Genomic DNA, 22,052 nt, shown 5'->3' on the forward strand with positions numbered 1-22,052 from the left:
CACAAATTCCTATTGCTTTTACTTTTGTTGTGTTTTGTGCTAGTTAGACACTTAGACTTGGACATAGTGTTAGCAATAGTTAAAAACAGTCTTAGATTTCTAGCTAGCTGGTACTTGGTATTTAACTTACTTAGTGTATGTTTGGCACCCACTTAAAAAGTCAGATTATTTTACTATTTAATTTATTTTTGCTACTATTTATGGACCCCACTACACTTTTTTGGTACTATTCATGAGTTTCGCTGTATTATTTCAGTTAACTTTTACCTTTATTTACAGTACTTTCAGTAAAAAATTTTCAGTTTCAGCAAAATTAGCAGATCTCAAACAGACCCTTAGTGTTAGACTGTTAGATGATTAGTACTTGGTAGTGTAGACACTACTATAGACATGTAGAAGTTGTAGTCTTGTAGATGTATTAGTTTTGCCTTATGTATTTTTTTCCTTTCATTCAAATCTTTTTTTTTTTTAATAAATGGGGCACACACTAGTGCATTGTGTATTTATTTTAATGTTAGCACCTAACACCTTGCCATGTAGTTTAAATATTCTTTAGGAAAAAATGTTTAAAAAAAGGGTCGGGTCATGGGTTAGCTGAGTCGGGTCAAGTTGGCCCGCAAAGAACGGGTGGGCCGTGGGTTGGCCTATTTTTTATTTGGGCCAAAAAATTCAGGTTCGGGCTAATAAATACGAGTGGGTTCAGGTCATGCTGCAAATTTCAGCCCATTTTATCATGTCTAGGTGACATCAATGCTAAAGTGGATATTGCAATGAATGCTAAGAAGAAGCTTGAAAGATGCTCACTATTGGACTAGTAACAACAGTAGGAGGAGGTTATAGTTTGGGTGAGATAACAATGGTGAGTGTTATATATTGTGGTTTTGATGATAAATATAACTTACAATTTATTTTTCATTGGTTGAATATAAACATTGGATGAAAAGTTACTAATGCAGAATGTCTCTTAATTAAGATTATAATTGAATTTATATGAACTATTTTGTGTTATAAAACCTTAAGAGTTACAAATTCTTAAAATTTATTTGAGATTTATTAAACCCATTTAACTCATGTTTAGACAGCTATCTATATAACAATTGAATTATTAAAAAAAAACCTTTAGCACAACCAATTTTTCACAAACTGAAAATCCAACTAATGGAACTCTAGCTTAATAGAAATATTCTAACATTCTTAATTTACAGCATTATATATATTTATTCTAGAAAACTAATGTCCTAATGACCTGATTTCTTTATCAACATCAAAATCTGAGACTTGCTTATTTTCGACCCTTACTGCAAAATTCTTGCAACTGTCACACTATCTGTTGTTTTCTTTAGTCAATTTTGAAAAAAATTGAATATTCTGTACATAAATGTCAACTTCTTGTTCTTGGCATATGTATAAATAAGAGGCTTTCTTCATCAACCTTACCTAGAACTTATACCTTAATGAGTGCTTAATGAAAAGTGCATAGAGGAGCTCATTCCATGCATCAGGGACTCCAGGCAAACACCAATGACTACAATCCTGGGGATGGATAGGTTTCAAGCCTATATGAGGACCCGGATAATTATATAGAGATGAATGCCCATCTTTTCTCCTTGCACTCATACTAGTTACATTCAGTACCTCAAATTTTATTTCATTTGAACTAGCTGATAATAATACAGCATTGGCTATTTTGAATCGCTCCCAAATATCAGAAGGCACCAATGAGTATCCTTGCCCTGGAAGTGTTTCCAAGTGACACTTTGTCCCATTCCTCCCATCTCCTTCTCTGTATATAACATTGACAAAATAATTTCTCTTTCCAAATATAATATATGCATATAAAACTACTAGACTACTTCACAGTAAAAGTGAAAATGATGCATAATGCACATAGAATACTGTAAATACTAAATTGTTTAGGGAATAAAAACAAACCTGAAATGTACAGGGGAGTATGTGCGAAAACCTGGGTCTTGCTTGAATTTAGTTCAGTGTTTACCCATTGTATTACAGTCTCTATAGACCTCCGATATGCATGTTCTACTTTCATATCCTTCTTTATGATTGAACCTTCCATGAAGTAAAAACCCCTGAAAAAAATATATGGAACATTAAAATCTTTTCTTTAGCTTTAAAAAGAAGAAGAAGATGAAGACGAACCTTCCAGTGGGTTCTAATAATATTTGGAACTAAACTATTAATAAAGGCATGTCTTGAATCAAAAATTACATCTACTAAATCCACCACACTACTTAACAGTTTAACTTCACCTTCATGCTCAGTTCACAAATAATTAAGTGTAAAACAAAATATATGATTGTCCTAACCACAAGAAAGAAATTGTAGAGGATTAATTTACTTTCATATGGTCTTATCATAGTTCCACCAATGCCCAGTGTTTAAGACCAGCACATCTGCATCTCTCCACTTCACAGAGTTCCAATCCATTTGGTCCAATTTCAAGGCTGTCCTTAGCTCTTGTGGAGCTCCTGCAGGGGGTCGGCTCGGCAATACAAGAAATGGAGACCTGTAGTACTCCACTGTGCAGTTGTAGTCCTTAATCTTGAAAACCAAGAACCCTTTGTGCTTTGTAATTGGGTTGCCATTCACTTCATACATTGAATCTTTGTTAGGAACTGCAGAGGACAGCATGCAGAGGAGGGACTCCCATTGGTTTCTCCCAATTGAGTCGCCAGCAAAAACTAGCCGTTTATTTCGCAGTTTTTCCAACATCAATTTTGCATCAAATCTGTTTTGATTAGTGACAAGAAAATGACAATTAAATTAGCTTTACTTCTTTATTTTTTTCCGACTTTGAATGAAAACTGAGAGATGCCATACAAGACTATAAATGAAAGAGTAGGTACCTTAACCTTGTAAACTCGCATATGAATTCATGGATGGAGGAGGAAGAAAAGACTAAATATACTGTTGACCACTAAAAGTTTAGGTGTTTTGACTCTTTACGTTTAACATTACTCATTTTAGCTCTTTATATTTGATTTCATTTTTATATTAGCTTTGTAGTCCATTTTTGTTAGTAATCTGACTATTAGTGTTCATATTTAACTATATCATAAAACACTAACTTTAAAATGCAAGAATTTCATTGTTGTAGGCAGAAAAACATAATGGATGTTTAGATCACTAACATAAATGGATTGCAGAGTAAATATAATAGCTAGATCATATTTTAGCTATTACTTACCTTTTTCTCAACAAAAAAAAGAAAGATCATATTTTAGTTAAATGTACACCTTTAAATTATAAATGACTTAATGAAAATACAAAGAGGAAGCTTAGCATCTACTACAAGATCGAATAAAATAAATGGAACAAAAATCTGCCGATAATAGACTTTAGTTTTCATTAAACAAATTTAGGTAACAATTTATATGTTCCATATATAAAATTTTATTCCTGAATATACCTAACTAATAAAATACTACTATATAGAAATTCTGTTTTGACAAGCAAACCCTAAATCATCTCAAATAAAGAAACAAAATCTGAAAACTTAAATATCCGACGCTTGCATAAAAAATTTACTGACGAGAAAAATTGACAAGTTCTGTAACCTACATCAGCTTAAGCTTTTGTGGTAGTGATAATTTATTAATAAATCATTATAATTTCTTAAATAGAATAATCTGCACATTTGATTGCCAAAGAAGAAAAGAGAACAAAAGAGAATGCATGTTCAAGGTAATATGTTTTTACAATAAGTAAGGCTGGGGGTTTCAAATTCAATGTCAAGGCAAAGTTAATACTTTTTGTTAGGTTAAAATGAATTGACCTCTTGCAAATTAATTAATTACCCAAGTTAATTAATTAGATCAAATTACATGCAATAGCATGATAGCACAAACAAATCACCAATTATTCTAAATGTAACGAAAAATAAATTTGACATAGGTGATTTGTTTACGAATGGGGAAAACTACCGAGGCAAAACCCCACTAGGTGAATTTAAGGTTACTACTCCCAAAAATCCATTATTATCAATGACAAGTGGTTACAAGTATAATGAATCTTACCAAACTCTTTGGTCTATCCCGAAATACCAACTTACAGTTGAACCCTTACCTCGATACCTAATTGGACTTGTATTGTAACGGCAATTTTTCTGTTTAATGCACAAATCACAGTACGTGACTAACCAATAATACACGGATCCCAATACGTGACTAACTCCAGTAACTTGAAGAGATTGTTGGCTGCAAAATTTCAGTTCATCAACAATGAAGATCGAAAAACTCGTTGGTCACAAAACCCTTGACGTAAAGACACAGTAGCTTCTTCAAAGAGAATAATGAACTAGGGTACTTTCTGCTTGCGCTTCCCTTGTGCGACGACTTTTAAAATAAGTCTTATATATGTCTAAGGTTATGAGAAAAGCAACCCTATACAAATTCTAAACACTCAATTTTGCACCCATGATTTAATTAAGGAAGATGACTAGAGTGACCATCCATGTACCCAAAAAAATCATTCTTGCATTACATGCATCATTTGTTCTTGCATTGTATGCATCGATTCATTCATTGCATATCATAACAATGATCTTGAAATTCTAACAGTCACAAGGGTGTGTTCGGTTTCTAATCGAACCATCAGATCGAGAGATATCACATGATCAAGTTTGCACGGTCCATATGCATTGTGTCTAGGAAGAGTCAACCACAAATGATTAATTTAAATTCATTCTGATTGATTGAACAATTAAAATTAATTAAATAATTTTTTGATTGGTCGATAATTAGTGTTTAAGATAGGGATGCATGCATAGGAATAAAAGGGATGATTGGATAACAATAAAATTATGGATAATCTGAACTTTATCAGGATTTATTTTAAGAAATTTATCCACAAGATAATTGTTCTAGATAATTTTTCTTAAAAAACCTGAATTATCTTTAAAAGAAATAAAAAAAAATCATGGACGGAGGATGAAAATAGGTCTAGATACAAGGATCGGTCAAAAAACCCTAGAAATTGAGTCCAAATGGCACCCGAACACGAAAGTGAGTTCAGCCTCCAAGAGCCAATTTAGCACTTTTAGAGTGCTAAACAGCACTTTGAAAGTGCCGAATTGCACCTTGTTGGGCTTAGGCCCAACGGCCTTCGGGTGACGATAATGCACACCCTTTTCGACCTTTTCACAAAAGGATGAGTCTGGATTCACATCCTAATCGTCCGTGCCTATTTTTTAGAGATTTCTAGCCTCTATAAATAAAGATTGAACCTCATAATTCAATACCTTTTTTTTACGCTCTGAGAGGCATACGTTTTGAGACTAAAACAGTGTTGATATTCTTTGTTCCTCTCTGATATTTGCTACAAGAATTAGGGTTTTTAGGTTTCAAAGAGATCTGAACTAGTTTCTTTGAACCCTAAAACATCCTCTTAAGAACAAAGAGTGCTCATGCAAGAGGTTGTTTCCTTTACCCTATCTTTTCTGTGCTTCATTTTATGTTGATGAATGTTTATGTCCATAATTTAAAGTATGATTGTTTTTTCTATGTAATTGTTATAATCGTTTTCTTGAATGTCAATAATTTGTATGTGATAAATACTTTTTCTTATAATAAAAATATATCTACATCTTTATAAGATGTAGATCTGACTTTTTTTAATCAAAAACAGATCCGTATCTTTCTAAGATGTAGATCTAAATTTTTCTCAATTAAAAAATTGATTTGCATCTTTCCTAGATACAGATCTGATTTTTTTAACATATGCAGATTTTTGAAATGAAGAAAAAGATTAAACATGTTTGTGTTTGGTTTTTGTTTTGTTTTGTTTATTCATGATTGCATAAATTCATATTATGAGTGAAATTCTCTTCAAAAAACCATTTTTAAATTACAAAGTTAAAACCTTTTTTTTTTTTATCAAAAACAGATTTGATTTTTTTACAAACCCAAAATCAATTTCTTTCATTCATCAAAATAGATCTGAATTTTTACCTCCAAAAACCACTTTTTTTCTACATATTACAAAACAGATCTGGTATTTTTAACAAACCAAGAAGACTTGGTGTTTTTTTTTTTTTTTACCAATCAAAACAAATCTGAATTTTTTCTTCAAAAATCATTTTTTTTTTACTACAAAACAAATCTGATATTTTTCAAATCAAAATTCATTTTTTTTTTCCAATCAAAACAGATCTGAATTTTTTCAAAACAAAAGAAGAGATTTCATTTATAAATAAATTTGTATTGTTTAGTTTTCACATGTTCAACATATCATTCATGACATGCATAAAATAGTACATTGGTCACAAGAGTCTAGAAGACCAGACTTTGTCTAGGCGGGATGGGTGCCTAACACCTTCCCATTCTGTAACCTAGCCTTCGAATTTAGGTCTTTGGTTAAGTAGATCTAGCTTTATCTTTACTTTTTATTTTGGGTAGATTGTAACTAGGACAAAAAAGCCATGTATATTTGGTAAATTATAACTAAGACCCAAAGCCATGTAAAATTCGAATTTCCAAATTTATATTTTTTTTATTCAATCAATGTAACAAAGCAATTCAGTCATGTATTATATTTTTAATTAGTACATGCCAATATATTATAGTGTTGATGAAACATTAGGGTTAAAAGGATGCCTATTTGTTTAAGAATTTTCCTTTCAATATATTCCAATGTGATAGTATATCCATGTTGTATCTTACTATAATTTCATAAAATATTATCATAAATGAATAGTTGGTATTCAATACATAAAATTTTTTAACAAGTGTCATAGAGGCAAAGCGTACATATGACATATTTGGTTTATGTGTGTGTGTATATATATATTCTAAGTTTTGGTCAAAAGCACATGTGCCAAAATTGGGAATTAACCCTGTTTGCCAAACAATATAATTAGTAGACATTGTTTTGATAGTATATTTTATACTAACATCTCGAGTCTAAAAGACTCGATTTTCATGTTCTGATCAGATCTAAGCTGGCGCTTTTCCACGTGGCGTCCACCTAGAAATCAAGTCTTAGAGACTCGATTTATATCTGTAAAACATTTATAGTGAAAAGATGGTCAAGTGTTTGGAGTACAAAACACAGATCAACCACCACCAAATACAAGCATAGACCAACCACTATCAACCCCCAAATCCGAGCATTAATCCAACAATTCAGCACAAATCCAACCAAATCCACCCCTAACAACCACCTAAAATCCAGATTAAAAAAATAAAAACCCCAAAACCCACAACCCATTTGGCTTGTTGATCGGGGTTCTCTGCAAGAAAATCCAAAAACCCATGACCCTAAAAGTCAATATTTTAAAGGGTGGCAGGACCGGTTAGGAGTTTGGGTGACTATGGGTTGACCGGATTGGTGGTTTGGAGTTTAGGTGGCTGTGGGTTGGCTAGATCAGGTGGCTGTGGGTTGATGCTTGGGTCGCGCAGCGTGGGTCTAGCGCGGTGGTGCAGTGGTGGCATGGTCTGGTTGGATCGGGCGGTTTGGGTGGTTGTGGGTTGGCTGGATCAGGTGGCTGTGGGTTGATTCTAAGGTCGCGCGGCATGGGTCTGGTGCGGTGGTGCGATGGTGGCGTGGTCTGGCTGGATCGAGCGGCTGTGGGTTCTTTGGCTTCTGGTTAGGTCTGCATGGTGGCGTGGGGGTCTGTCGTGGTCAGATGAGAAGGTGGGGTGGGGTGGGGGAATGGTTTGTACATGAGAGAGCTGAACATGTTTTACTTGTTTTGTAAAGGGTGGGCTTATAAATAGAGTCTTAGAGACTCAATTTCCAGGTAGACACCACGTGGAAAAAATGTCAAATCAGATGTGATCAGAACACTGAAACCGAGTCTTTTAAACTCGATTTATAAGCCCTAAAACAAGTCTTTTAAACTCGATTTATAAGCCCTAAAACGAGTCTTTTAAACTCGAGATGTTAGTAAAAAATATAGTTTTGTAACAGTGTCTACTATTTATGTTGTTTGGCAAACAGGGTTAATTCCCAATTTTGGCCAAAGCACATGTATATGATAATAAAAACATAAGATCTAACTATTGAAAAAATTATTAAAAAAAAATGTTTTAAGCTAATGAATAAAAAAACAATATTATAAAAATATGAAAATATTGAAGTTCAATGTGAATAATAAAAACAATATTGAGTATATTTTTACTACTACTACTACTAATAATAATAAAAAAATTATTATTATTATTATTATTATTATTACTACGCAACTTGGAACAATAAACAACTATAATTTTTTTTTTTTAAGGAACAAAAAATTATAATGTTAATTAATACTAGTATTAACTATTGTTGATACCTATTTTCATGACACATTTTTTACAAACCCGATTTAACCAAGCCCAACTTCCTTGTGGGCTCATTTTATGTATTATATTATATTTTATTATTTTAAGCATAGCCCAAGCCCATGTGACTTATGGGGGAAATTGAAGAAGTGTGGTTTGGAGGGTATGGGTTGGTTCTTATTGGACCTTTTGCATGAGCCCAGCCCATGCATGCTACCAACTGGGTAAGGGACACTAGTAGCACCTCAGGCTCATGGAAGAGGTTTTGTATCCAAAATTTCCACCCTAAAATAGCTTTTATGCTCTAGGTGACTGTGGCCCAAAGTTTCTATCCGAACCCTTTTTTCCTTTAAAAATAGTTGGCTTTCATTGACCAACTTCAATTGCTAGCTCTCATCTAGGTGAGCCTCCCAATGATCTGAAACAACTAAAAAGAGGGAGTCAATAAGAGTTTAGTCAAGCTTTTCCCAAATCATGTTAAAAGCATGTCAAACTCTTCCCTAAACAAAAGCAACCCAAGCCAAAACACCAAATTAGTATCATGGAGGATAAAACCCTCTTCCACTACTCAAAAACCAGTCAAGAGCAACACCTCAAACTCTATATAAAACTCTCTCTTCAGCTCATAAATGACCAACCACGTTCTACCCACATACCTGAAATTTCAGAGTAAAAGTCCATTCAGCTAGTCAACAATCTCACAATTTCAAACTTTAGGGGTGGAAATATGGGTACAAGGGAACCTTCCCTCTCTTCCTTACAACCTCTCTCAATTTTCTCTTCTCGCTGACTGTAGGTCGAAATTTCAAACCTGTTGAACCACGTTTTGCCCATAAAGCTGAAACTTAAGAGCAAAAACCCACTGAGCCAGGAAATATTCTCACAATTCTGAACCTTAGGAGTGGAAATATGGGTACAGGGGAACATTCCCTCTCTTCCTCACAACCCCTCTAAATTTCCTCTTCTCGCTGACTATTGATCAAAATTTCAGGCCTGTTATCTTTTTATGCTTTTTCTGCACTTTTGTTATTAGCGTTTTGATTCTCTTTTGTCAAAGCACCAGTAGCCTTTTGTTCATTATACATTTAGAATTTTGAGCTTGATTCTCCACAATAAACACTTCTAAAGAACCCAAGAGGAGATTTGGGTCATTCTCACATTTTCAGCTCTTGTCACAAAACATCCCTAACAACTATTAAGTTTAGAGATCATTAATTTATTGTGTTTTTGTCCTATAATAAATTTTGCAAAACTAAAAATACGTATTACATATTGATAAGAGTAAAATTGTAATCCACTTATGAAAAGGCGAAAGACGACGACGGCGTGATAAGGCTGTCAACATTGCTTATGACAGAAGACTACATCATAGAGTCTACAGCTCCACACCGAGGTTGACGATCCTACCTTGGTGACGACACCAAAAGCTGACTAGGACAAGCTGAAGGGGGTAAGTAAACCTTCGTCGGATCTAACATGGCCTTACTTGATCTCCACGTATTCGTGTATAAGGAGACATCTTGTGCTGCACACAAATCCAAAAGGTTCTCTCCTATAAGGAAAGAACTTCTTGACCAAGGCACGGATGTCAACCCTACGTTACTATAAATGCCCCAAAACCCTCACAAATCAAGGTACGCATAATTCACCCCATCTCTGGCACTCTAGAATTGTGAGAAATTCTCTAACTTGACCGTCGGAGGGTATTTGGCCGGTACCACAATGGTACCCCTCTTAAGGTCTTCAGCTTTTGTGTTGTGCAAGATCTTGTCTAGGGCACGTGAGGACCATGTGGCTTACTGACGATTTTCGGCATCATCAGTTGGCACCGTTTGTGGGAAATTTAGTGACTTGAAAAGTCATGCTATCTCTTCCTAGACAAAGAGTTGCATGGTACTTACTCGCTCGATGACGACCACCAACAATGCTCAAGGAGACAAACCATGCACGACCGTACTCGAGAGATAGGTCCAAACTCTAGCCACCGCCATGGAACGTTTCACCAAACAAAACCATGATTTGGAAGAACAGCTACACCAAAAGAATGCAGGCTCTAACACTCAAGAGGAAGACCAAGAAGGCACCAGCGCCGAGAGAAGGAACCAAGAGGGGTTAGAAGGTAGCAACGCCCCAAGCAGGCCAGAACGGTAAGACACGAGCCAGCCATCTGTCACTGATACTGTCCCACCTCACATAGTCACAGAGATGCAGATGATGAAGGAGCGGATGGACTTTATGATGAACGCCCTTAGAGGACGGGTGTCTAGCGACCTCGACGACCTGGTCTAGTGAACTGACTCGTTGTTCATAGCGTCCGTCACTTCATTCCCCCTTCCACTGAAGTTTCATATGCCGTAGGTGGAAAGTTACGACGGGTCCAAGGACCCCTTAGATCATTTGGAGTCTTTCAAGACCCTGATGCAGCTTCAAGAGGTGCCAGACGAGATCATGTGCAGAGCCTTCCCCACCACGCTGAAGGGACTCACAAGGATATGGTTCAGCAGACTAACGCCCAACTCCATTGGTACTTTCAAGGAGTTAAGCACCCAATTCGCCTCACACTTTATCGGGGGGCACAAGTATAAGAAATCCACCACATGCTTAATGAAAATTAAGCAGCGGGAAGACGAGACGCTAAGATCTTACGTAGCTTGCTTTAATAAGGAAGCCTTCTTGATTGATGAAGCGGACGATAAGATACTTGTGGTGGCATTCACCAATGGACTACAGAAGGGTAAGTTCCTATTTTCTCTGTATAAGAACGACCCAAAGACCATGTCGGAGGTGCTTTATAGGGCGACCAAGTATATGAACGCGGAAGACGCATTACTGGCCGGTGAAGAGAAGCCCAAGAAGAGGGCAAGACTGGAAGACATACGGCCGGATAGGGGGCGGAAGATGGCTAGAACCAAAGAACGACGGGAGGACAGACGCTTCAAGCCACCCGCGGGGAAATTCACAAGCTTCACCCCGCTGACAGCCCCAATAGACCAAGTGCTGATGTAAATTAAGGATGAAGGAGCCCTAACTTTTCCCAGCAAGCTGAAGGGAGATCCTAACAAGAGGTCAAGGGACAAATATTGTCGTTTCCATCGAGATCACGGCCATGACATAGCTAACTGCTATGACTTAAAGCAACAAATTGAAGCTCTGATCCGGCAAGGAAAGCTGCAGAGGTTCGTCAGCAAGAAGAAAAGGATCCATCACAGGAATAGGCTCCCTGATGGGAGAATGAGCGCCCCAGACCGCCCATAAGAGATATAAGAATGATTATAGGGGGCACCACTTAATGGAAGGCTATAACCTCGACCTACCACTTAATGATCAAGTTCCCTACTGACTATGGGATAGGAGAGCTACGAGGAGACCAGGTTGCCGCACGTGAATGCTACGTATCTATGATGGAGATGTACGACCAACTCCAAGCCATGAACATAGAAGAGCGCCGAACATTGACAGAGCCTGTTGAAAGACTTGAAGAAATACCTCTTAATGACTCTGAGCCCGACCGAACGACCAGGATTGGTACCCTCGCCAACCCTTTGGTCCTCCAAGCGATCACAGTCTTTCTCAAAGATAACCGGGATGTATTCGCTTGGAGCCATGAGGACATGCCGAATAGACCCACCGGTCATGGTGCACAGGCTGAATGTGTTGCCCTCCTTTCCACCCATTCGTCAGAAAAAGCAAGTGTTCGCCCCAGAATGAGACCAAGCTATAGCTGAAAAAGTTCATAAGCTACAAGAGGTGAACTTCATCAGGGAAGTTTACTACCTCAAATGGTTGGCAAACGTAGTAATGGTCAAGAAGGCCAGCCGAAAATGGAAGATGTGCGTAAATTTCACAGACCTGAATAAGGCATGCCCCAAAGACAGCTACCCCCTCCCGCGGGTCGACGTCTTGGTTGACTCTACAACTCAGCACTAGTGGTTAAGCTTCATGAACGCCTTTTTGGGTTATAATTAGATCAGAATGGACAAAGCATATCAGGAAAAGACTTCGTTCATTACTAGTCAAGGCCTCTTCTGCTATAAGGTGATGCCGTTTGGCCTCAAAAACGCAGGAGCGACGTACCGGAGGCTCATGAATAAGATGTTCGCACAGCAGATTGGGAGAAATGTCTAGGTCTATGTCGACGACATGTTAGTGAAAAGCCGAAGGGAGGATGATCACTTAGAGGATCTCAGGGAAACGTTCGACACCCTTCACTCTTACAATATGAAGCTTAATCCAGGCAAGTGTGCCTTCGGAGTAATAACAGGAAAATTCCTAAGGTACATGGTATCCCAGAGAGGCATTGAGGCTAACCCGGACAAGATTCGGGCCATAGTAGAGATGGCGCCCCTTAAAAACGTAAAAGAAGTACAAAGCCTCAATGGTAAGGTAGCTGCACTTAATAGGGTCATGTCCAGGGCAACGGATAAGTGTCTACCTTTCTTCCGTACGTTGAAGAAAGCCTTCGAATGGATAGTCGAGTGCCAACAAGTGTTCAAAGATTTGAAGGCCTACCTCTCATCCCCACCATTGCTAAGCCCGTCGAAGCCAGGGGAAGAGTTATTCCTCTACTTAGTTGTATCTTCAAATGTCATCAGCGCGACCTTAATCAGAGAAGAAGGCAAGGTGCAAAAACTCGTGTACTACGCCAGCGGGTGCTTCGGGGGGCAGAAGAGAGGTACCCGCCAATAAAGAAATTCGCCTTCGCTTTGGTTACAGCAGCCCGCAAGCTAAAGCCATACTTCTAGGCCCACACCATCGTTGCCCGAACTGACAAACCTCTACGACGAGTAATGAGCAGTCCCGAAGCTACCAAGCGTATGGCGTTGTGGGCGATAGAGCTAAGTGAGTTTGACGTACAATATCACCCACATACTGCCATAAAGGGACATGTGGTCACCAACTTCATCGCAGAGTTCACCAGTATGGAAGACTAGGGGGAAGAAGAGCTTCCTTACTGGAGTATACACACTGACTGGTCGTCCAATAGATAGGCTGGTGGAGTAGGCGTTGTACTCCGTTCTCTAGAAGGAGAGGAGATCGAATGCATGATTCGTCTCGACTTCCCTACGACTAACAATGAAACAGAGAATGAAGCCCTAATAGCAGGGCTAGATCGTAGTAAGGGCCACGAGTATGGTTATCTATTGCGACTCCCAGGTCATCACAAACCAAGTAAACGGTGATTATGAATGTAAGGGCGAAAGGATGAAGAAGTACTTGGAGCAAGCAAAGAGAAGGGTAAACGAGCTACGGGCCAAGATTGTTCAAGTCCCAAGGGGAGAGAACGAGCAAGCCGACTGTCTTGCCAAGGCCGCATCAGCAGAATACATGATCACCCCCGACAATGTACTCTCATTTATTCAGCTCTCGCCACTGATTGATGTCATCAATGTGCAGGAGATAGGTTCCGAAAGCAATTGGACCACCCCTTTAGCTTCTTACTTGAAAGACGGCACGCTACTTGACTAGAAGGAAACCGCAAGAAAGCTGAAGGTTTAAGCAGTGCAATTCGTTTTGATAAAGGGCATCCTGTATAAGAGGGGTTTCTCCCGACCGTACCTAAGATGCCTAGGCCCCGAAGAAGCGGATTATGTCATGAGAGAAGTACACGAGGGAATCTGCGGTGACCATTCAGGGTCGTGGTCATTGGTGCATAAGTTGGTTCGGGTTGGATATTACTGGCCGACTATGCAGAAGGACGCCCAGATTTATGTCAAAACCTGCGATAAATGTCAAAGGTTCAGCAACATCATCAGACAGCCGACAGAAGAGCTAACCCCAATAACAGCTTCGTGGCCATTCGCCCAATGGGGACTGGAGATCATGGGCCTATTCCCGATAGCAGTGAGATAGCTAAAATTCCTAATAGTCGGCATAGACTACTTCAAAAAATGGATAAAAACTTAAACCCTGGCCACCATCACAGAGAAGAACGAACAAAACTTTGTTTGGAAGAGCATCAGTTGCAGGTACGGAATCCCTAGGGTCTTGGTCTCAGACAACGAGAAGCAATTGAACAATGAATCCTTTAAAGACTTTTGCTCACAATTAGGGATCAAGAACCACTATTCCTCCCCTGCCTATCCTCAAGTCAACAAACAAGTCGAGGTTACAAACCGATCCCTGCTTCGAATCATCAAGACTCGGCTCAAGGGGGTAAAGGGTGTATGGCCAGAGGAGTTGCCTAGTGTATAGGACGATAGCCAAAACCTCCACTGGAGAAACTCCATTTCGATTGGCATACGGAAGTGAGGTAGTCATCCCAACTGAGGTCGGGCTCACGAGCTATAGGGTGGACAATCACGACGAGAGGAGGAACGATGAGGCCATACGTCTATAGCTTAACCTAGTTGACGAGGTCAGGGCGACAACTGAACAGAGACTCACACAATACTAGGACCTCATGGCCAAACACTACAACTTCCAAGTCAAACATCGAGACTTCAAAGTTGGAGACCTTGTCTTGAGGAAAGTGGTGGGCGCCGCCAAAGACCCTGCACAAGGAAAGCTCGGCCCAAACTGGGAAGGACCCTATAGAATCACGTCATAGCTAAGGAAAGGCACCTACCACTTGGAGACGCCGAGCATCTCAAGAAATACTACCAGTAGAAGACAGCATGAAGAACTCTACTCCTCATTTCCAGTTTATTTCTTTTAGTCATTTGTCTTAGTTTACTTTTACCTACAATACTTTAGCCCAAAGGGCTAGGTTTTATTCTTTTCGGAACAATTTTCTACTTATATGCATCCATCACAATAAGAGGAGTTCTTAAGAAATAACCAAGGTGCATGTTTGCCCCTACAAAACTACGTTTATAAGTCTACAAAGTAGACAAGCTTAAGTCCACAAAGTGGACGAGCCTATTACCAAGTCTACAAAGTAGACGATTTTAATATAAGTCCACAAACTGGACAAAAACTATTGCCAAGTCTACAAAGTAGACGAGCCTAGGTCCACAAAGTCGACGGGCCTATTACCAAGTCTACAAAGTAGACGAGTTTCATATTAGTCCACAAACTGGACAAAATTATTACAAATTCTACAAAGTAGACAAGCCTAGGTCCGCAAAGTGGACGGCCTATTACCAAGTCTACAAAGTTGACAAGTTTAATAAAGTGGATGAACCTACTACTAAGACCACAAAGTGGACAAATATTGTAAGTCGACAAAGTAGACAAGTTTAATAAAGTGGACGAACCTACTACTAAGACCACAAAGTGGACGAATATTGTAAGTCCATAAAGTAGATGAGTTTATCAAGTGGACGGGTTCGTAACTTAGTAGACAGGTTCACCCCACGAGGATAAGTCAATGCCAAGTCCACAAGTGGACAAATCCATAAATGGACGAGATTATTTCATGAGGATAAAAACCCACCAATAAACAAACTAGTAAAATCCACAAGTAGACGGATCCATGATTGATCCAACGCGAATTTACTAGGACGATCGCCAAAAAGACGGGATGAAACCATTAAAGAAGACGAGTCTAAAGACACCTTAAGTGGATGGATTCGCCCTAATTTACCAAGTACAAACATATCCTAACATACATACAAGTGCAGAGGATAGACATACACACCTACAAATAAACAGCAACACATGTATACTGAAAGTGACAGGTGCAAATAAAGTAATTTTTTTACAAAGCAAAGCCCAAAAACAAACAGGCATCAAACATTGTTTGAAATTAAGTCTGATTTACAATAAAAAAGAAAGAAGGGCTGAGTTCAAGAGGCCGGGGGGTCTTGAGGGTTCTCGTCATTCTTGGGAGGAAGGTCCTGGAGGCCTTGAGTAGAAGGGTCTTCTACAATACAAGGATTGGCCGATGGGGTTAAAGGGGCAATGGGCTGGTCCGTGGTAGGTTGGGCAAGGATGATACTATTATCTTTTGGGTCCGCCTTGGACTTGGTAGGGTCGTCACTTTCCTCAAAAATAGTGTCGCCCATGGGGGTCGATTGTAGACACTCGTCCCTAGTGACCTTGGATAAATTCAAGTTAGGGTAGACGGACTTGACTTGCTTTAGGCAGTCCTCGAACTCGTCGCCATGATAGACAGCGCAAGCATCTATAAAAGGTTAAGAAGCCTTAAACTCTGCCACCATGTTAGTCTTGGCCGTCTCCACCTGGCTTTGAAGAGTCGTCAGCTCCTTTTCCACCTTCGCCTTGGCTTCTTGTTCTTGTTTCCTTTGACAACCCTCCTCCTCCAACTATCCCTCTAGCTCCTTCACCTCCTTATAGAGAGTACGAAGAGCTTCCTTGTATTGCTCCTACCCATCGGTCAGGTTCTTGATGCGCTTATGCAGACGAGTGATCACTCCCTCCTTAGCGATGCCCCTATCTTGCAAAGCCTCCATAAAAACTAGAACCTGTACGACAAAAAAATCGTCAACTAGTTAAACACAAGTAAAAAGAAACGATAAAAAATAACAAAAAATAAAATCAAGTACCTGGGCAAGGTCAAAAAGGCCTGACGCCCCCGGCTTTTCTATCGCTTGCTCAGCACAAGGATCTATCTCCTCACTCTTAAGGATGGACTTCATCACCTCAATGGCGTAGTCCTTGTGGGTTAGAAGACAGCGTTCAGGTCCTTGAGTGACGGGGCTTTGATGTCGTCATTAAACCTTTGCCTGCCTCGTGGTTTGGTTTGAGGGGCAACGACTTCTTAGGGTGTTTATCCCCAGGGGTGATGGTCATCTTCTTGGGAGGACAATTTTCCTTCCCGCTAGCCTTCCTTTTAGCAGCTGCCTTCCCGATGGCCTTGGGGGCTAACGAGGATGTCCCCTCCCCCTTTTTTTCTTCTCTTCTTCCTTCCTTCGAGCGGCAGCTGCTCGCACCAGCACCCTCTGCCTAGCTAACTCCATCTCTACAAAAGATAAGAAACGAGAGTTAAGACCAGAAATGACAAAAAAAAGCGACGGGATAAACTAATGAATACTTATGACGACGAGAATAGGCGTTTAACCTATGAGCTACCGGCGTCGGCTCCAGACCTCCGCAGTAAAGGTGTGTCGAGTGTAATTAGGTCCCGACACTTTTGTTCGTCCAATGGGATTGCTGTTACCTGACAGATAAAGTCTTCTTGTTCAGCTATAATATGTGGACGAACATTAGTTGAAAAGAAAAAGTTTACAGTGTTAGAAATTTGAAATGAATAAACTAAGGGAAGAAACAGACGAGGTTAACCTGAATCCCTGACAAAAGCCCAAGTGTTGTCAAAGCCATGAGGCATCGTCTCCCACTCTTCCTGATGGCATACCCAGTTCGTCCCTTTGACAAAAAAGAATACCTGTTCTTCCAATTCCTATTAGAATCAAGCATATCAAACAGCAACTTTAGCTCCTTCTTCCTTACTGCGAAATGGTATATCCGCTGGGACGAGGCGATATGTTAGGGTCGATAGCACCAAAAGAACTCGTCTAGAGTTAGCTGACGGTTCCCGCCACTCAGACAACCCCACAAAATCTCAACCCCAATGAATATCCGCCAAGCATTGGGGGAAATCTGGCTTACGGATAAACCCAAAAAATTAGCTAGCTGACGATGAAGTTTCGTCATTAGCAGCCTTAATCCTGCCGTAAACATGGCATCGTACATGCCGACGTCTGCGGTCTTCCCTGAATAACATTTCTCGAGCTTCCCAGGGAGATGGATGGGGATGTCGTCTGGAATTTGGTAACGGTCATGTAAAGCTTTAAAAACCTTGTTCGACATCATTGGCAGGAATTCGTTGACAGACCATTTCTTGGGGAGGATGAAAGGACGGTTATCTCCTGGGCCTTTTGAAGTACTCTCTAAGGCCTCCTCACCACTATCGTTTTCATCCCTGTCACTCACTCTCTCCTCTTCCTCCTCACCAACATTTTCGTCCCTGTCACTCACTCTTTCCTCTTCCCTTTCATCACCCTCGTCTTCGCCCTTACTCACTACTTCCTCATCTTCTCCTATACAACTTTCCACTTCCTTGTCAGAAGATTGGGCTAACTGTTCCCTCTCTGACGACCAGGAGAAGCCCTCCTCGGGCTCGTGACTTAATTGGAAGACCTCGTCATAGCCCGCTCCCTCGCGGACCGACGATTGTTCACTCATCGCTTCTCTAGACATCTGACTACCTACAAGCGACAGATTCATTCTAAAAACCTAAGTTGACGGCCTCACTATGGAGTTTACTAACTAGAAAAATAAAAAATAAAAGATAGAATAAAATAAAAGAGAACTTACAAGTGGGCGATTCCTTGGAAAAAAGGACGGTCTTGGAAAGATGATGGCAACGAAGATGACGAGATTAGAAGGCTGACGGAGGAAAGGAGTTCCGATAGCGATGGCTCTTTCTTTTAAGATCAGCGAAGGATAAAATGTTGGAAATGAGGGAGGAGTTGAAATATATATAGGCAAAGAATGCACGAAAGACAAAGCGACATGCTCGTCCAGAAGCAGAACCAATCAGCTAGCGCCACACGCTCAAGCATTTAATAAAGGCGGCTCGAGGCATCACACATAAATGACCTTTCGATGATGTTAACTCCATAACCCATTAGCTAAAGCTGACGAGGCTATAAAGTAAGGGGCAGCTAATAAGGGTAAAATTGTAATCCACTCATGAAAAGGCGAAAGACGATGACGGCATGATAAGGCCGTCAGCATTGCTTATGACAGACGACTACATCATAGAGTCTACAGCTCCATACCGAGGCTGATGATCCTATCTTGGTGATGACACCAAAAGATGACGGGGACAAGCTGAAGGGGGTAAGCAAACCTCCGTCGGATCTGACATGGCCTTACTTGATCTCCACGTATCCGTGTATAAGGAGACATCTTGTACTGCACGCTTAACCCTAATCAAGAAAACTCCTACAAGGAAAGAACTCTAGGAGATACGCAAATCCAAGAGGTTCTCTCCTATAAGGAAAGAACGTCTTGACCAAGGCATGGATGTCAACCCTACGCTACTATAAATACCCCAAAACCTTCACAAATTAAGGTACGTATAATTCACCCCAGCTCTAGCACTCTAGAGTTGTGAGAAATTCTCTAACTTGACCGTTGGAGGGTATTTGGCTGGTACCACACCGATACCCCTCTTAAAGTCTTCAGCTTTTGTGTTGCGCAGGATCTTGTCTAAGGCACGTAAGGACCGTGTGGCTTACTGACGATTTTCGGCATTTATTCGATATAATACACATTTTATACACTACAACAAGAACAATAGTCTACAGTATTGTTGTGGAGAGTATAGGTATCTTATGACCTAGATCAAGGAAATGCCATTTCTCATGCTTTAGCAAGGAAAGTTATATAAGTAAAAGATTTTATTGTATGGAAGGAATTTGTTCCACCTGATAAGATTTATTTTCTTAATAATATTACTGTTTAGATTCTTAAAAAATATAATAAAAAATTTGTGAAAGGACGCAAGAGAGAAATAATCCTAGAGTCCCACATTGCTTGAGAAGGAAAATAGGACGAGCTTATATGTGAGCTCGCTATCTAAATTATTACGAGATCTTTTAAAACTGTGAAGGTCAACCTCAAAGCGAACAATGTCATACCATAAGGATATGAGTCCTTACAGAATGGTAAGGAAAATGCCCAATGTAAGGGAGGGTTTTCAATGTCACACATGAAGACATGAAATATAAACATGGAAAAGCTCTTGCGAGAGCTTAAATACTGTATGACATATCCTATTATATTTGTTAGGTTACACCATTTATGATAATATCTTACTATGTTCTAATACTACCTAAACCTTAAAGTCATCACCCCAATAAACTCTTCTTGAACTATCAAAAAAAACTCTCCATAGCATTGTCCAGCACCATGAGTTTTTAAAAATAATTAATAAAGTAGTTTCGTAAATATTGTCGCTACTCACACCCTCTACAGATATCATCTCCCTCCCAACTTTACTCCAAAACGATCTCTTCTATAATGGGTATCCTTCCATTTACTTTACAGTTTTGTTTTGGTGGTTTCTTCTTTTCATGCTTCTCTTCCTGATTTCATCTTCTCTACTATTTTGTTTGTTGTTTGGTGATGATGAGCGAATGATGACCCATGAAAAAACTACGATGTTGTAGACATTGGACTAATAAGATTGATCAAATCAATATGTAACATTCTTATAACATTGAGCAATAAATTCAGTAACATTTTGATAAAAACCTGGGCAAGTTGCAGCCTTTGGGTTGCCATCTCCACCTGGTGTAAAGCAAATCAGGTCTTCCATTCTCGGAGCAACGAAATCCCTCATCTATAAATCTGCAATCTTTGGATTGATACAAAGGATAGTTCTCATCCCACATCCAATCGCCTTCAAATACATCACATCTTTCACCCTTTTCTCCAAGAAAATCAACCCTTTGGTCCTCACCAGCGTCCCTTTTAGATAGGAACCTCTCTGACTGAGCTTGAAATGGAATCCTTATAACCACAGCTCTGTAATCCAAGTAGAAGAAGCACCAAATCACAGAGATACTAGAAAAAACGAATCCGAGAACACCTGCATACTGCTTAGAGTGTTTAAAGGGTTTACATTTCTTGAAAAGTTCAAAGACAGGATTGGCGTTAGGGCCTGGTTTTGATGGGGTCTTAGACATTTGAGCTCAAGAGCTGAGTATGGAATCTGGGTATTGTTTCTTTGGTGGGAAAGATCAAAAATTTGAGTGAAAAAAAAAGGCAAAGTGTGTAGGGCTGGTATGCAGGAAATATAGAAGCGTCATGGGGGTATATAGTACAGGTGAAACAATTTCCTGAACTGCTTTACTTGGCATGTACGTAGGTCAGTTTTGTTAAGCTATGAATGGCAGTTCAAAAAGAGAGAGAGGAATTAATGGCAGTTCAAAAAGAGAGAGAGGGATTGATTTCAAGGAAGCAACGAAGCAATATTCATGGAGGGATTCTTTTTACTTTTTCTTCTTTTTCGATTACTATAAAGAGAGTGGTTTTGGAAAATAGAACAATGATCAAATACTAGCAACTGGTAATGAGAATCTGGTTTTCAAAACTTAGATCAAATTTGAGATGCTGAGAGAGAGAGAGAGAGAGAGAAAGATTTTAGAACTGATACAACAAGGGGCTTTGTAGTCTCCGGATATATATATAGAGAGAGAGAGAGAGAGAGAGAGAGAGAGAGAGATGGAATTTGCACTACAAGAAATCTGGGTTTAGGCGGCGTTTTTTTTAGCGACGTTTTCAAATCTGCCGCTATACGTGGTATATAGCGACGTTTTTTACTAGCGCCGCTAAAGAGTGAGCCTTTGCAACGTTTTCTAAAAACGTCCGTTGTAACTCTGAAACAATAGCGGGGTTTCTCAAAACGCCGCAACAAGTTCATTTTCAGTGACGTGTTTCTGGTCTTTAGCGACGTTTTATAAAACGTTGCTATAGTTATTATGAAGATTCCATCAGCCAAGATAAAAAAGAATTAAAAACTCTATAGAAACGTTTTATAAAACGTCGCTAAATGCAACAATCTTTATGCCCCCCATTTTTGGTTCTTCCCGCACAAATGTTTCCGGAAATTTTCTTTTCCCACTATTTTGCTTTTTTCATTTTTTGTCCTATACACTTTATTCTTTTCTTTTTTTTTGTCCTATACACTTTATTCTTTCTTTTTTTTTTTTTTTGTCCTATACACTTTATTCTTTCTTTTCATTCAGCCCTCACTTCTCTTTGTGTCTCCCCATCACACCTCTTCTCTTTCCCAGCCGCCACCCCTAACCACCACCCCAGCAACCACCATCCTAGCCACCGTGCTGCTTTCAAAAACGG

General features: G+C 39.5%; 1 pseudogene; it reads right to left on the minus strand.

The window, feature by feature from the left end:
• Positions 1-1,437: 1,437 nt before the first annotated feature.
• LOC142624771 (protein trichome birefringence-like 11) lies at positions 1,438-20,878 on the minus strand (annotated as a pseudogene).
• Positions 20,879-22,052: the final 1,174 nt, after the last annotated feature.

This window comes from Castanea sativa, chromosome 2 (assembly GCF_040712315.1).
Source record: "Castanea sativa cultivar Marrone di Chiusa Pesio chromosome 2, ASM4071231v1".
Taxonomy (NCBI): Eukaryota; Viridiplantae; Streptophyta; class Magnoliopsida; order Fagales; family Fagaceae; genus Castanea; species Castanea sativa.